Source organism: Pinus tabuliformis, chromosome 2_1 (assembly GCF_031772625.1).
Source record: "Pinus tabuliformis cultivar Carrire ecotype Pingquan chromosome 2_1, CPIR1, whole genome shotgun sequence".
Classification (NCBI taxonomy): domain Eukaryota; kingdom Viridiplantae; phylum Streptophyta; class Pinopsida; order Pinales; family Pinaceae; genus Pinus; species Pinus tabuliformis.
The window spans coordinates 528818286-528827097 of record NC_142299.1 but is presented as its reverse complement, the minus strand read 5'-3'; the positions used below and the strand labels follow the sequence as shown (position 1 = coordinate 528827097).

The window sequence follows — 8812 nt, the reverse complement described above, 5'->3', positions numbered from 1 at the left end:
ACTTAGAGTGTGTGCACAATAGTACGCAGAGGTTGCAGAGCCATTGTTTAAAGCTCAGGAGGGAGAGCAACCGAGAACAAAATTTAAATACAGTGTATAGGGGTGAAAATCGTTTGGATCATAACCAACAAATCAATTTAATCAGAGTGACATTGTTTAAGAAATTAGAATGAACTGTATAATTGTGGCGATCATGCTGGACTGTAGCAGAATCTAAGTTGGTCCATTATGCTTAAGATCATGTAAGCAGAAGGGTTTAACGAAGAACATAAGCAGGACTTACTTTTAATTAATGCCTGCGAGAGTTTGCTACATAATGGAGATCATAGTAACAAGAAGGGATTCTAACAGTTGACGGGAATTAACATTATCTCAATTACGTCATATGACGTAGATTTAGGCTCATGTGGGAAGGCATAAAGAGAATGGCCAATGAAAATACAAAGAGAGTGGGCCATATACATATGACGTAATTCTTGAACGTTCTCGAAAGGTTTGAATGTGTGCTCATAAAGAAAAGTGCCAAGGTCTGAGTTTCAGGTTATATGCCACTGTCATAAGGTGTTATTGAAAGTTGCTACGAGAAAGGTAAAGGGGCTTTAAATTAAATTTCTCTCGCATGCTTGGTATAAATAAGAGTTCGACCACAGTGGTTCTTTCTGTGTTTGGGCCACATGCATGTAGAGTTACCATTCAAGGACTTTAAGGAAATTATAAAATAAATTTTGTTTGAAGATTAGGTTATGAGACTAATTTGAAGTTTTAACAATGTATCTAGAGAAAAAATTTAAAATTATTAATCTAATTGGAAATCATCTAAAAATTTCAATGAACAAATATTATGTACAAAAGCATATTTGATGTTTTTTAACCAATGTATACAATTTAAAATATCCATCCATATCATACCTAAAGCTCCAAATGGGTTGCATACAAATGGAGGGAAAAAATGTATATTTTAATTTCAAAATACATTCATAAAATAGAAATTTGAGCCCATTTCACTAAAAAAAGATGCAAAAGATGTTATTGGATATGAGTAACTTATGATGTAAAATTTATCAATTTGAAAATTAAACATGTTCCTATATGTTGCAATTGGTTATGCATATGCATGTGATATAAGGGGGGCTATTACAACTAATAGAGCTTTTGGTTGAATTCAAATCATTGCATAGAAACAAAAGGATAAATATTAACATTATTAGCAACTTATAATTTTTTAAATTTACCATATAATAAAGTACAAAAGCATTTGGAATCAAGTGACTGAATTCTAATTATTTTGGAAGACAAAATCAGCACATTGCAAAATATGCATTTTGAATATGGGAATTTTATAATATGAGTCTGAGAAAACTGAAACATGTTTCCATTCTTTAAAAGTGAGAATATGTATATGGTTCTAATATGTACAAGAGCATATGACACTTAATTAAGGGAACAACAATTGATTTAAAAGTGTATATAAGCATATGATTGTGATTTGTATAGTGACATATGACAATTAATTAAGGGAAAGATGATTTAAAAGTGGGGTTAGGTATATGTTTGTGATATGTATGGGGCATATAGCAATTAATCAAATAAGGAAAATTGATTGTAAAATATTTATTTATAAATATACTTGGAAAGCGAGTACCATTTTCTTATGTTATTATGAAAAGGGAAAGATTATATCAACATAAACTTGTAATAAAAATAGAATCAAATATCAATAACTAAAATCTAACTAAAAATAGCTTAGAGTTTAAATTCAATTGAACTTCTAATAATTGTGGAGATAGAATGGGCACAAAGTAATTCTAACCATGTCCCAAAAATATTGCTTTAAATACGATACTCAGTTCAAGTGTGAAGTTGGAACCATTGAGATGTTTTTCACTTCTCAAATTTTGTTTTGCATGCTAACTCATTCTAATACTTTACACCACCATAAATCTATAGGAGGTTTTTGCTACCTACAAAGACATAGCCATAGTTTAGAGTTTCTACTAAATGTTTCATATTAAGTGGTTGAAATAGCTTAGCCTCTTTTACATCTTTGACTTTAAGTTTAGATTATTCCTTGATTCAAAACAATGGATTCATTTTTCAAATGCATAATTATAATATTGAATTAAATTGCATTCTATAAGAATCTAACCTTATAATCTACAAGATTTTCAATAATTTTCTAAAATTTATACAATATCAATATTTTAAAAAATTATATTCTAAACATAACATACAATATTTTAATTGACAAATTTATAATAAATTAAATTATCAACCAATCAAAATTAAAATAATTAAATGTCAATAAATTTAATACTTAAACACTGTAGATATAATACTTTTTCATATTACAAAAAATAAAATAAAAATTCAAAATAATTTTATCTTAAAGATAGCAAAAAAATCTGGCCAAATAACCTACAATAAATCTATACACATCTAAATAGTCTTTCCAAATTGCTAAATCTAAGAGATATCAAAAAAATAATGTATAGACATAATATCATTTATCTTCTAGATTGTGTTACAGTTATCTATAACAACTTTTCTTCGCATTAACTCTTGAAAAAATGGGCAGATCTCAAAAGTAAATTGGCAAAATAAATAGGCAGAAATCCATGTATCCTGTTCAGTAAAACAACTTGGCACCTATTACATGTATCCTGTTCAGTAAAACAACTTGGCACCTATTACACGTATCCTGTACAGTAAAACAACTTGGCACCTAATAGGTGCATGCATGTACTCCTTTAAAAAATGGGTCCATCAGAAGTTCTGCAGCACAACTTGGCACCTAATAGGTGCATGCATGTACTCCTTTAAAAAATGGGTCCATCAGAAGTTCTGCAGCAGAAGGCCTCACCGGTGCTGCCGCCAGGCATTTTTCAATCAACTGTCTCATTTCTTGATTGGTAACCTTTTCCAATGCTGCAGGCCTTATATCACAACTCACCTTCTTATAAATTTGAGCAACGCTACGGCATTCACTATAAGGAATTTCTAAAGTAACCATCTCCAGCAAACACATGCCGAAAGAATAAATATCTACAAGCTCATTATAATCCTCCTCATATAATTCTGGGGCCATAAATTCTGGAGTACCGAGCACAGTGTGTGCACAACGATCATTTCCCAGTGTAGTGGCAAGACCCAGATCCCCAATCTTCAGGACGCCACTATTGCCATTCACAAAAATATTGCTGCAATTTAAATCTCTGTGAATTACACAAGGCTCATGACTATGAAGATAATGCAATCCTCCCAGTATCTGAAGTGCCCAATTCTTCAAAGCCTTCATGGAGACATGACGGTGCTTCTGGCGGTACTCTCTCAGAGTACCTGAGGTACAGACCTCGGTAATGAAATTCACATGACTTGTCTTTCTATCCAGCCAAGCATTGTAGAGCATAATTATGTTCTTGTTCCTCAGAGATTTCAGCAGACGGACTTCTGCATAGATCCTCTGTATGGAAGCATCATCTAGGTTTTGCAGAGGCACCTTGTTCCAAGCAACCTCAATACCTTCTTCCTGATCAAAAGCTCGGTATACCTTCTTCATGGCACCACGGCCCAGCAAATCTTCATAGCGACCATACCTACCAGTGGGATCCAGTTCCACAAAGGGTTCCCTGTCCTTATCACAGGTGTCATATTCTACACTAGGCATTTCTCTACCTCCTGTAAAGGAAAGAAAATCCTAACCCCAGAACTCCAAATTAGGTTCCTCTTCTAATTTGAATTTAATAGACAGAAACCCTTGCAGGGCTACAGGAAGACACAGAAATGGAGATTTTCCCTAAATTCGGAAGACGAACAGACAGCAAAGACAGAAGACTTTGCTTCCTGTGGGATTACTGACGACACTGACAGCATTTTCGCTCCAGAGATACTGAAAAAACAGAGCCGCCAGATTCAGAAAGCTACCCAATAAATTGAAGTGTAAAAATTAAAATTGCCAGGCAATCTTAAATCAAACCAGGAAATCCAAAACCCTAGTTCTACACAGAAACAAATTCTGTTGGCAGAAAAGAAATCTCGTGAAACTATTTTGATAAACAGAATCCTCGAAAAATAAGACTCTGAGCAGAACCATTGCAGTGCAGAGTTCCAAACACAGAGATCAAGAAAAGCAACCTTATAAAAACAAATAGGAGCATGGAGAAAACATACCTGTGTATCTGTAACCACAGAAATCGCTGAGTCTGTTCTCGTTAACCGAAAAAATATTTAGGTCGATAAGAGGCAGAGCACCCTCAGGACTATCTGTTTGGATAATTATGGGGACTGAATATTCCATAACTGAAAGAGCATTGACACGTTCAGAGTAACTCGTGAGCTTTTCCCAACTTCCTGGATTGCTTTGTTTTTTAATGTGGTTTATTGCTAGGTTTTTGATAGATTTTGATTTTCATTGAATTATTTGCTTTGATAAGATAAATAGATGAAATAGATGACATTTAGTTTAACTGAGAGATGGAACAGATTGCTCTCATAAAATAAATAAATAAAATTTAGTTTAATCGAGAGATAGTGTTTTTTTAGAATATATAGATAGAAATGGAATAGATTGCTCTCCTAAAATAAATAAATAAAATTTAGTTTAATAGAGAGATAGTGTTTTTTAGAGTGTATATATATATATGTGCGTGTGTTTTTTTACAATATATAGATATAAATGGAATAGATTGCTCTACTAAAATAAATAAATAGAATTTAGTTTAATCAAGAGATAGTGTTTTTTAGAGTATATATATATATATATATATATATATATATATATATATGTATATAATTTTAATTAAAAATTTGGAAGAAATTTTTATAGAATTTGTTTAAGTTGTTTAATTTATAAAAATGGAGTGTTTTTAGAGATTTTTATGGTGCTGAATTTATTTATGGTTTAAAAAACGTATTTTAAATAATAAATAAATCAATGTGAAAAAAACAATTTCATCTACTAGCTACATTGTGCCTTTATTTAGAGAAAAATGTGTAATTATTTTAAATTATTTAAATTTTTACAAAATTGAAAATATTTATTTACACTTTTATAGATTTTAGTAGTGAAATTGTTCTGTGAAGGCCCCTCCCTTGTCTCACAATGAAAAGAGTTTCATACATCTATTTGATTTAAAAAATTAAATTATTATTGTTATCATTATTATTATAAGTTAATAGAATTTTCTAGATGTTATATGAATACAATGTAATTGAATTTATCACAACCTTAAAGTGGAAGAAAACAAGAAGAGATCATTAATGTTGATGTGATACAACTCTCTTTGTTCTTTAAAAGTTGAACAAAATGCTAGTTGTCATTTTTTTTATGGTTAATTTTAGTTAATTTGTATTGTACATTGCCTAGGTGTACATTTAAACATATAATGTTTGTTAAGATAAGGTATGGTATAACTTCTATGTATTGATGGATATGGATAAGTCGTTTAATCTTGTAACAAACTCTTTTTAGTTATTGAAATATAATGATATAGAAAGTGAAAGTTCACGTTAGTTTAGGTCTATGATAATAAAAAATAAATAAATAAACAAAATAAAAATAAAAATAAAAAAATCATGATGTAGGTCGATTTGGAATTGGATGAAATCCCTAAGGATATTTTTCCACCTTTCAAGAATCTTAGATCATGATAAAACTATACTCATGCATAATATTTGTTGTCAAATTCTTATATGATTGTAGTTAAAAAGAAGGCTTGACTACAACAATATTACTTTACAATAGCATGGATGCCAGGATCTTGGATGGAGTGGATGTATTATCTTGTCCATATCTAAATCTGGGCTCTTAAAAAAATCAAACGCAAACACATAACCAACTTTGCATCTAATCAAATATGTGATGTAGCTTAACATTATGAGATTGTTGAAGCATGTAGGGGGATAATGAGTGTAGAGGGATCATTCAAGGACCTCAAGGAAATTAGAAAATAAAATTCACTTGGGGATTAGGCCATATATCTAATAATGAGGTTGAAGCCCTAGCAATGTATCTAGGGATCACTTTCTTAAAGAATATATGGTAGTGTGATGTGGTGATTGTTGGAGACTCTCATTATCATAAGACCATTGAGCCAAAGAAGAGCTCCCTTCATCACCACCTTCGCTTGCACATTTCAAAGATAATCTTACTCCGCCAAGCCTTTGATCGAGCTCATTGCTTTTAGATTAAGTAAAAATAAAACTCTCACATTGATCAAATAGCCTACATACACTGTATTTTTTTATCTCATTGACACAAATTCTCTTCATTGCATTTTTTTATTTGATACCCAAGGATTTTTCATCTCATTGGAGCATTCATAGCCTAAGTACATCATTTTTCGAACTAGCAATTCATTCCTTAACATCATAATCACTCAACACAACAATAGTTTCCTCAGACATTGAAAGGTGAGTTTCCTCATACATTGCACCTTTCATCCCATTTGCCTAACACCATTTCAAAATGAAGAGAAAGTGAGGATGATTTCCACTTAAACTAAGAGGAATTATGAGGAAGAAAGACATCCCCACCAACACATTGCCCAAAGAGGGATTAGTCAACATATCCAACCCAAGAAGTTATTCAACCATCCAATAAGCCTAGATATTAAGGGGCATGGTTCAATTCAAGATGAAGCTAACTAACCAAATCAACTATGCAACACAATGTTTAAAGGGGTGCTACCCTCTTAAGGGCCCAACCTTCAACCAACCAACTCAACTAGGCAATCCAATGTTTGAGATGTGCCACCCTCTTGGGGTCCCATCCTTCTAGGGGCACCTACATTATTCTATCATTTAATCGTGTGACTTACATAGCAAGGCATCTCTTTCTATCCTAGAGTTTGTGCATATCCATTTTATATTATTTTGTAACTTTTAGTGACATACATACCTAGATTAGGGTTTTTGAATTGGAGAATTTGTAAGTCTATAAGGCCTCTTGGATTCATTAATAAACTGAGGAAGTTTTTTTTATCTTCTCCATCGCTTATCTACTTTTTTGGATCAACTTGAACTTCATCTTATGATTTCTTTATCTCTTTGATCAAATATAGTTCTGTCTTGTAGACTATTTATCTAGCTCTTGTTTGCAACTATCTATTTCTAATCAAGTGAAGCCATTGGTTATGGCCCATATGGAAGTTTCTTCCATTTTAATGGGTTAGAGACATTAATTTATCCATTCTTTTATATTTTTCACATTATCTCTTTAAGGAATTAACATAAAGTATTGAAGGTTACTTAGTGGTCCTTAGGGAAATGCAATTCAAACTTACCATGGAAACTTAGTAGACAAAGGAACAGAGGGAGCAAGCTAACTCTAAACTTGATGGCGTTGTCAAGAGAAAAGAGCAACTTTACTTGAACATTGTTAAACATACTTTGGCTCCCAAAAGATTAGGAAAAAGAGGCTAAGGACACCTTTCTTGATATTTTTGATACATAAGACCTTCTTGTTTATCTAGGTGACTTTGTAGATCTCTCTCCTAAGGTGCTTGTTAGAAGTGCTTTCAACCATCAATATATAGAAAGCTCTTAAAGAAAATTAATCATTACAAATGTTGAAGATGTGAAATATAAGTTAATTTAATGGTTGGCCGGTAGCATCAAGTGAACAATCACACACGGCATGAGAGATCGGATGGAGGGAATAGGGCTCGACCTGGGAACCCTAGGCCCTAGGCCTAGGTGATGCAGGTGTCGCAGTCATGGCAGCACAGTACAGGGCTCGGGACGCAGCTGGCAGGGTCAAAGCGGGAGGATGACAGGTGTGTAAGCCGTCAGCTGGAACCTGCAACGGCGTTGGGGTTCTCACGAAACGGGATTTGGAGCCGGCCCGTTAATCGCGATTACGATATGGTGAAGTCTTTTCGGGTTAGTAACCATTTCCTGTGCAGCTGGAGGGTTCATAGATCAGGGGCGTTACACTGTGCACATCCGGTAACGGCGAAGGGAAGTTACAAGGTAAAAGAAGCCGTTAGTTACTATGGTAAACCCTAGAGAGTCGGTGGACTTGGACCCTTCCCCGGAGGATATTCTTTCAGTCTGGGGGAAGGAGGTTTCCACGGAAAACATTGAGCATTTTTTTGGTCCCTCAGTTAGTCAGGCGAGCGCTCTGCTCACGGGAGGAGGTATTTGGCACACTCACGCGGCAAATGGTTTGTTGGATGAAAGCCTTGCGCTTCTGGGAGGGGCTGGAGCGGGAGGCAGAGGCACGCTAGACGCAGGAGGAAGGGTTTTGGAAGCGACAAACCCTCATGCATGGCCAGGTCTGTCAAAAAATAGGAATGACGGAGAGCAAAGTTCCAAGTCTATCTCCCCGTCAAAAATTTTCATTTCGTCGGGAGGTTTGGAGGACATTATTAACTTTCCAAATTTAAAAGGAGTATGGAGGACTGTTGGAGGAGTTCAGAGCGCAGGGAAAGTTTTGGGGGAAGGAAGCAAACAGCCGGCGGTTCAAAAGACTCTGTTCCCAAACGACCTCTTGCCGGGGATCACAAAGGAAGTAGAGGGTTTTGCCGGCACCAGGAATATAACCTCTTCGAAGGCTGCTGCTAGCCTTTCTGATATAAGGAAGTTAACTGAAGTTTTTCATCCGACTACGCGAGAAGTCGGGAGTCCGGTGGAAGGTTTGGTCGAAACCCACAGTGAGCAACAGATTCGAAGATCTGAGGAAAATGGTAGCGGAAATCCAGGGGAATCAAGAATTCCAAACCCTACTTCAGGGGGAAGTGCACCATTTAAAGCGGCAGCGAAGGTAGGTGAAAAAAGGAAGAAGACAAAACCGTGGAAGACTAAAAAGGTCACA

General features: G+C 34.6%; 1 pseudogene; it reads right to left on the bottom strand.

Annotated features, from left to right (window-relative positions):
- Positions 1-2791: 2791 nt before the first annotated feature.
- Positions 2792-3664, bottom strand: LOC149201306 (putative serine/threonine-protein kinase WNK11 pseudogene; annotated as a pseudogene).
- Between the last annotated feature and the right edge of the window lie 5148 nt (positions 3665-8812).